The sequence below is a fragment of the Protopterus annectens genome, chromosome 5.part1 (genome assembly GCF_019279795.1).
Source record: "Protopterus annectens isolate FY-2018-M chromosome 5.part1, PAN1.0, whole genome shotgun sequence".
Lineage (NCBI taxonomy): Eukaryota > Metazoa > Chordata > Ceratodontiformes > Protopteridae > Protopterus > Protopterus annectens.
In genome coordinates, this window is record NC_056736.1 from 521,795,954 (window position 1) to 521,805,281 (window position 9,328).

The following is a 9,328-nucleotide window of genomic DNA, read 5'->3' on the forward strand; positions in this document are numbered from 1 at the left end:
ATTTAAATGTTGAAAACTATAAATTAGAGTCCATGATAAATAAGAGTCATGGGTTTATCATGCAAATCTGTAGAGTGTCTAACTGAGGTAACAAGGGTAAGGAATAGAAGTCATAATTGTTGATATTCACAAAATGGCCTATTGAGTATCACAGGACTAGAAAGAGAAAATATTTTACAAAAATCTAAAGATACATTCTATAATTTAGGATTAAAACAAAAAATAATCACAACTGATTAATCTCTCAAAATAGTTGCATTCATTCAGATATGCTAGAATACTCTTGAAAAGGCAGACGACTCTGTAGTCTATTCATATAGTTTTCACTGTTTAGGCATAAATCACAAGAATATTTTGCACATTTTGGCCCCCTGTAGCTGACCATTACCTAGTTATCCATTTTAAGGGCTTGTCCACAACCTTAGATTCTAGCAAAGCCAACTCAGCCTCCCCTGGACTAACACTGACCCATGTGCTGGGCAGATAAGGAGAATGAGGCAATCAGGGCAGCATCATACCGTTAACAAGGAGTGTTTTCTCCTAAACTTCCACCTACATCACACTCAGCAACACCCTGTGGATAGGTCCTGTAATGGGCATCAGCACCACTCCACCATTCACATCTACAAAGGACTACTTTGGCAGCTAGGCCCCCCCACTACAACATCGCCAATGGCCAATACACATGCTGTTTCCCCAATCTACTTAATGGCTAAGGTGTTTGCCTTATAAACACAAGGTGCAGGGTTTGAGTCTCACAAGGGATAACTGGCTAGGCTTAAAATGGCTCGCAGGGGCAGTTAGCCTAGTACTAAACTATGAAAGGGGTGGCATAAGCCACAAAACTATGGGCTAGGCTTGTAAATGCCCTCGGGCAGATAGCCTAGTATGAACCTATGAACCTATGAACCAAGGAAATCCACTATGAAAATGTGTTATGAAAATGTGTCCTGAGCAAGCCCCCTCCCACCAGGATGGCCACGCACATCCTCCCTGTCTAATTTGTCAACTACTTGACCAGCTACTTCAGGTCACCTGGCCCATAGTCAAAAACGTTACCCCTGTATGCCACTGACACAGGCAGCTATTGATCATATGATTGTTTTAACAAAGACATAATCAGGGATGTCTTTGTTAGACAAATCTGAAATGTTTGCATAAAAGGCTTTTATCACTCTGTTGACATTTGTTTGCCAGTCTGCTTTTTGTTACAGATAAAGGGAGATGCACAAACATGTGAAGCATGTCACACTCTGTGTCATGTGAGAGTCTATGGAGCATAATAGTCAGCAGTTTTAAATAAAGCGATTACATTTTCATAGGTGTGTGCTAGGCTAATGGCCCTGGAGCCTTTACAAGCCTAGCCCATAGGATTACCCTGGCATCGTGCCACCTGACCTTAGCTCCCAGTGCCTCTGTTGAGCAGAGCCACTGGAGTGATCCCTGGGGTGAATTTTCTATTTCCCATCCACTCATCAAGATTTCTCTTGAAGAGGGCCACTAAGGTGCTCTGTTTGACATGTATGGGAAGTCTATTCCATAGCATGGGCAGTCTCTGAGTTATGAACCTGTCCCTCCAGCATGTTCTGTTGATTGTGGCAATGAGGTTGAGGTCTCTGGAGTGTGTGGTGCGGAGGGATTGGGATTTCTTTAGATGTAGCATTTCTAACAGAGATGGGTCAGACATGGCTTTCTAAGTCAAGCAGAGATTGCCTCTAAGTAGGCGATAAGAGACAGAGAATAGTTGGAGTTTTTTGAGTCTGTCCATATAGGACACATGTTTAAGGCCTAGGATCCGCTTTGTGAGGTACTTTTGTGGCTTCTCCAGTTGTGCAGGTGTCTAGTGAGGTACATGCCAAATGGGCCTAATGAAGGAAGAGTAGAGGGAGACAATGACCTCTTTCTTCCTGGATGCAAAACTCTTAGTAATGAGATGTACCACATAGGACTTTCTCACCACATTTGCAATGTGGTGGTCAAAAGAGAGGTTGCTGTCAACCTGTGTTCTCAGATCTCTTATAATGCCTTCTATGTTTAGTGGACTACTATCGATGTGGTAATTCATGGGAACTGGGTTTTTCCCAAAGGGGATGATAACACATTTTTTGGCATTGCGCTTAAGGCCATGGTTCTGACACCAGTCGTTGGTCTCAGTGAGGCCTTTCTGTAGGATGTCAACATCACTTGGGGAGTTGATAGCTCCCAACTTGCAATCGTCTGTGAACTTTGTCAGCCAGTGTCCCTTTGTGTTGGCCTGGACTTCAGAGAAGTACATACCAAACAGGAGAGGACCCAGGACCGAACCCTATGGGACTCCACTCGTGACTGGTCGGCAGTTTGACTTGGAGTCAGCTACTTTCACACTGTGGGTTCTGTGAGCCACTTTGCAACCCACCTAGTGATATAAGGGTTGAGGCCTAGCTTAGTGAGTTTTTCTATGACTCCTGAGTGGGGAATGGTATCAAAGGGCTTGGCCAGATCAAGTTAGGCTGTATGAACCACCTTGCCTTCAATCACAGCTCTGGTGACTGACTCATAGAAGTCAACGAGGTTGAGCAGGCATGATCTACCCTTCACAAAACCAAACTGTGTGGGATCCATGGTTTGGAGATTACCTATATCCTTGTTTATTAGGTCCATGATGATACGTTCCATAGCTTTGCATATCAGACTCATCAGGCTAATGGGGCAAAAGTTCTCAGGGTCTGCAGTCACTCCTCCTTTGTGGAGAAGGATGACTGTAGCAGTGCACCATTTGGTAGGAACAAAGCCTGAGGCGAGGCTGTGATTGGGTGCCAGCTCAGTCTGTAGTTCATGTAGATCACAGCCAGGGATATTGTCAGGTTCCATAGAAGCTGTATTCTTGGCTTTGAGCAGTGCTATTTTAACCTGTGCAGCATTAATACTGGGTGCTTGGCAATCTACTAGTATTGTGATTGGTCCTTTGGGGGGGGTAAAGTTGGCACTAAATCTGTCGGCCAGTATATTGGCAATATCTGTTGGCTTGATATAGAAGGTATCATTGTGCAGTAGCTCAGAGCAAATCTGGGTATTGCCGTGGAGATTCGTTACATAACTATAGAAGGCCTTGTGATTGTCTTTACTATCTGCTGCAATTCTGTTTTCATAGCTAGCTTTAGAGGATTTTTTTGAGGGCTCTCAACTTTTTGTTGAGGCTGATAAGGGAGTTTTTCCAGTCTTGGGACTTCACCTTATTCTGCATCAGTTTCCTCCTTCTGTTGTAGAGTTTGTTTATGGCAGGGAACCACCAGATTGGCTTCCTATTTTTGAAGGGGAGCGTCTTGGTTCTACTGGGCATGGGGAGATCCATGCTTTTGTATAAGTGTTCGTACAGTGCATTGGTTTGTGATTCGGCGGTCATGCAACTATTCTCAATTTGCATGGGTGTCGTGAAGTTATCAACCTCTGTTTTTAGGAGCCCAAAGTTAGCTTTGGAGAAGTTTTTCATGGTGGTTACCTTTGCGGGGGTGGGGGGATGTGGACTTCCAAGATGATTAGTTTGTGGTTGGATCTAACCTGGGAGGAGTTGACTACTGGTGTAGAGCAACACTCGCCCAGGTTAGTAATGACCAGGTCAAGGATGTTAATACCTCTAGTAGGAGTAAGAACTAGCTGGTCCAGGGCATTGGAATTAATGAATTCCAGGAAACATTGGCCAAGTGCATTGGTACATGAGTAGCTCTCCCAGTTAATGAAGGGGTAGTTGAAGTCACCCAGTATGAGAGTGTTAGGTTGGACCCTAATATTCTCCAGGGTACTTAGGAACATGGAGTGTGAGTCTTGGGACATGGTTGGGGACCTATAGCAGGCTATGACCTGAATCACTGTCGTACCCTATGTTAGCTGCACATGAAGTATCTCTGATGCATTATGTTGGGCTACCAGTCTGGAGGTGTGCGCATCCGTTATGAATATGGAAACACCATTGCCTTTGGAGCTTCGGTCAAAGTTTTGGGGCTGAAAGGTGTGGAATGAGTTATAGCCTGGTAGTGTAGGGGTGTTTTCTGCTGCCTTGAACCAGGTCTCTGTTACAGCACAAATGTCGATGTTCACCATTTTAAGGAGTGCTTTAAGCTAGTGCATTTTGAGATTTAGACTTCTAGCATTGAGTAGCATGACCCTCAGATTGCATTTGTTTGTAGCTGTTACAGTGGTAATTTGATCTTTGGAACACGATCTAAAAAAAGGCACTATAAGGGTGGCAAGAGCACTGGCCAGTATGCAGAAGCCCAGGGGTGACAAATGCAGGCCATCTCTGGCAAAGCATCGAGGTCTGTCAGTCCTGTCATCCCAGGCAGACAGATACTGGATCCCCTTAGAATGACACCAGAAACTTAGCTAATTGTTGAAATCAATCATTTTCTGCTTGTACTGTGGTATCATTCTGGGTGATGGTAGGATGCTGCTCAGGGCTAGGGTCATACCCGCCTGGGCTACATAATCTGAGAGCTCCTCCATGTCTCTTTTCATGTAGTCCAGGAAGGTACGTCTCCAGTCATTCACACCCACATGTACAATGACAGAGTCATATTTGTACCTGATGTTGAGGGACCTGAGTGCATGCGTTATGTGGCAGATCCTGGCACCTGATAGGCAGCTGACTTTCTCCTTATTCAACTCACTATTGAGTCACCTATGACTAGTGTGTTGAGCGTGCTGTTTTGCCTTAGGGGCTTTGGTTGAGTGGCACACAGTTTAGGAGAGTTATGTGTCTCATGATTATTGTTTTGTTGTGGAGGTCGAGTAAGTTTCTGCCTTGGAGGTCTCTGCTGTTTGGGTAGATTTTTATTGAAAGCCTCCGCAAAGCTGGGTTTGTGGTCTGTGTTTTTATGTGAGGGCAGTGCTGGTGTGTGTTCTGGAGGGCTATGTGTTCCATGTGGTGTGGTGCAAGTGTTGACCTTCTCCTCTTGACCAGCTATTCCAGTTTTGGCTGGAGAGTGTGTGGCTAACAATTTGGATATACGTACAAGTGCATCTCTCGCAAGTCTTACTGTTGGGAGGTAAGAGGAGAGGGTTGTCAGTGTACATGAGGCAGTTGCTACATTGCCTCAGGATGCCCAAGTTCACCAGGTTAATAGGAGAAAGCACAGGGAACTGACATTTAGACATGTTACGGGAATGAGTTTACAAAGTTTTCCACCTCCTAATTTTTGGTTTGATTCTCTTACTACCCATTTATCAGCTGTCTGACTTTGAACGAGGCATTTAACCAGATAGTTCTCCTGGATAATATGTGGAAAGAGGCATGTGTATTCTGTGGGTTTACCTCATTACAAAATAGGTATCTTCATATTTATTGATTGACATTTGTTGATCGGGAAAGTCCACTGGGTCAGAGACCCATTTTCAGCAGAGGCCCAGGGAGAAAAGCTCAACAAAAAGTATAATACAGAGGTTAAAAATACATCTAGCATTTGTGTTTACAGACAGCTTAAAAACATCAACAAGGTTAAATACAATAATACAAAACTCACAATACAAAAACAATTTCAAAAATACAGTAGTACAAAAGTAAAAATGCAAGCTCCGTAACAAAGTGTTTACAGTGAATGAATGGGGTAGAGCTAAGATGAGTATGGTATACTGTTTAAGGTGGTTGGGCCATAATTAGGCAGGAACAGACTGGATTGTTGGGATAGTCGTACGATTGTAGGATAGAACAGAGTGCTGGGAAGTTGTTAGGTTTGAATATTAGTTTATGAGCAAGAGTTAGTTGGGTGTACTGTAGGTAGTGGGGGATTTCAAGTTATTTCAGTTCAGAGATGGCTTGGCAATGGTGTGAGTGGTTTGTCATTCCTTAGGCAAACTTAGCTATTTTGTAATAGCAGGATTGAAGTTTATTGGAGAAGGATGTGTGGAGGTTAGTAAAAATGGGACTTCCATAGAGGAGGGAAGGGATAAGCAGAATGTTAGCAAGTTTCAAGTTAGTTGAGTTATCCATACACAGTTTGTGATGACAGAGTTTCCCCTAGCATGAAGTGAGGTTTTTGATTCTATTAAGAATATGCTGCTCAAAGGTGAGTTTATCATCAATGGTTAGGCCCAATAATTTTACTGTATTCACTGTTTCAATTTTTCTGCTGTTTTTTTTTTGAGAAAAATTTGAAGTCTGAGATAGAAGGTTTTGAGAAAAGCAGGAATTTAAATTTTTGAGGGATTAAGTAATAGTTGTGCATCATTTAGCCAAGTCTCAAAAGATGTAAGGGCCTTCTGCATAATTTTTTTGGGAGATCGGAGAGATTGGTGGAGAAGGAGATAATATTTGAATCGGTGTATTGAATGAGGATGCTATGTCGGCATGCTTCATGAAGATTATCAATGAATACATTGAATAGCAGTGGCCCCAAAATAGATCCTTGTGGGACTGAGTGTTATTGGGCAAGTGTTCAGATTGTTTTTTTGCCACATAACAGACTATTTTCTATTATTTAGATAGCTTGAGAACTATGTTAGGGGGTTTGCAGAAGAGCCTAGATGTTCTAATTGTTGCAGCAGTTTAGAGTGTGACACTGTGTCAAAAGCTTTGGATAGGTCTAATAAGATGACTGAGGTAAGTAGCCCTGCATCCTGGGCTTTATTTACAGTATCAGTAAAAGAGAGTAGGGCTGTCATAGTGCTGTGAGCGGGATGAAATCCACGCTGGGTAGGGGAAAGGCGATTATTATCAGAAAGATATTTTAGAAGTTGGGTATGCATGCATTTTTCTAAAATGTTTGATAATGAAGACAGTATAGAAATAGGATGATAATTAGAGAGCTCATGGGTAATTCCACCTTTATGTAGTGGGGAAGTGATGGATTTTTTTTCCAGAGTTGAGGAACATAAGACTCTGAGACGGGGCAATTAATGAGTATACTGACTGGGTATGCTACAGCTTTGGCTGCGTGTTGGAGGTATTCAGATGAGAGATTGTCTGAGGAGAGGGAGCAGGGTTTTGGTTTGTTGAGAAGTTTGCGTACTAGTGAGGTGGATACTGACTGCCTAGAGAAAAGAGGAGTAAAAGGAGCAATAGGAGGAGATGTGTTGCTGGTGGATGAAGAAAGAGAGCTGGGGTTATCCTGAGTGAGATTTGAAGGGGTTGGTGGTTTATGACAGTTAGGGTCAGTTTTAGGAGAGGAGTCTTTTAGTAGATTTTTGATGGTATTTATAAAGTGAGAGTTAAATAAATTAGCAATTTGTTGTGGGTCTTTGTCAAGATAAGGTGATAGATTCTGTGAGCTCCCAGGACTGAGGAGGTAAGAAACTGATTTCCAGAACATACATACCAAACTGTAGCTTGTTACAGATCCCCCACCATGCCCCAAGATTCTCACTACACCTTTCTAAACATACTGGACAATATTAAGATACAACCAAACAAGGCCGATGCCCTCATCAAACTCTTTACTCAGACTGGCACTCTTAATGGAGACCTAGGTATACCTAAACCTGCAGGCCCTTATCTGATCTATGTGCACATCTGTTTGCTTTCGGAATGACAAATAATGGTTGATAGGCAGTGGGGAATTAATGCCTTTGTCCTTCACTAGACAGACAATCTGTTCAACAGATGACTTTCTGTTTATGACAGCATACTAAGAAAATGCAGAGACTGCTGCAGCTGGCACTGTAAAATATTTCCATATTACAAAGACAAGTTGTGGAATTATCTGGAACATATTTTTCAAAAGAGAACCAGTTTCATATATACATTTAAGGATAAACTGTGGGGTGACTGAATCAAACCAGATACCAGATCCTTTTTCATATCCTTTGTAATACATATCTAGGCCATACTAGATATCAGTGCTTCATGAAGAGGAAGTGGTCATCCTCTGTGACCCAGTAAACATGCAAAAATTATTGTTGCTGTGACAGAGGTTGCTAGCTACCACTATAATCATTAGCAAAATGTTTTTGGTACACTTGGCATAGGTGATAATATCCAATGAATGAAGATTATGATGTTACACTTTAGTTTATAGGGTTACGGGAATGAGTTTACAAAGTTTTCCACCTCCTAATTTTTGGTTTGATTCTCTTACTACCCATTTATCAGCTGTCTGACTTTGGCCGAGGCATTTAACCAGATAGTTCTCCTGGATAATATGTGGAAAGAGGCATGTGTGTTCTGTGGGTTTACCTCATTACAAAATAGGTATCTTCATATTTATTGATTGACATTTGTTGATCGGGAAAGTCCACTGAGTCAGAGACCCATTTTCAGCGGAGGCCCGGGGAGAAAAGCTCAACAAAAAGTATGATACAGAGGTTAAAAATACATCTAGCATTTGTGTTTACAGACAGCTTAAAAACATCAACAAGGTTAAATACAATAATACAAAACTCACAATACAAAAACAATTTCAAAAATACAGTAGTACAAAAGTAAAAATGCAAGCTCCGTAACAAAGTGTTTACAGTGAATGAATGGGGTAGAGCTAAGATGAGTCTGGTATACTGTTTAAGGTGGTTGGGCCATAATTAGGCAGGAACAGACTGGATTGTTGGGATAGTCGTATGATTGTAGGATAGAACAGAGTGCTGGGCAGTTGTTAGGTTTGAATATTAGTTTATGAGCAAGAGTTAGTTGGGTGTACTGTAGGTAGTGGGGGATTTCAAGTTATTTCAGTTCAGAGATGGCTTGGCAATGGTGTGAGTGGTTTGTCATTCCTTAGGCAAACTTAGCTATTTTGTAATGGCAGGATTGAAGTTTATTGGAGAAGGATGTGTGGAGGTTAGTAAAAATGGGACTTCCATAGAGGAGGGAAGGGATAAGCAGAATGTTAGCAAGTTTCAAGTTAGTTGAGTTATCCATACACAGTTTGTGATGACAGAGTTTCCCCTAGCATGAAGTGAGGTTTTTGATTCTATTAAGAATATGCTGCTCAAAGTTGAGTTTATCATCAATGGTTAGGCCCAATAATTTTACTGTATTCACTGTTTCAATTTTTCTGCTGTTTTTTTTTGAGAAAAATTTGAAGTCTGAGATAGGAGGTTTTGAGAAAAGCAGGAATTTAAATTTTTGAGGGATTAAGTAATAGTTGTGCATCATTTAGCCAAGTCTCAAAAGATGTAAGGGCCTTCTGCATAATTTTTTTGGGAGATCGGAGAGATTGGTGGAGAAGGAGATAATATTTGAATTGGTGTATTGAATGAGTATGCTATGTCGGCATGCTTCATGAAGATTATTAATGAATACATTGAATAGCAGTGGCCCCAAAATAGATCCTTGTGGGACTCCAGTGTTATTGGGCAAGTGTTCGGATTGTTTTTTTGCCACCTAACAGACTATTTTCTATTATTTAGATAGCTTGAGAACCATGTT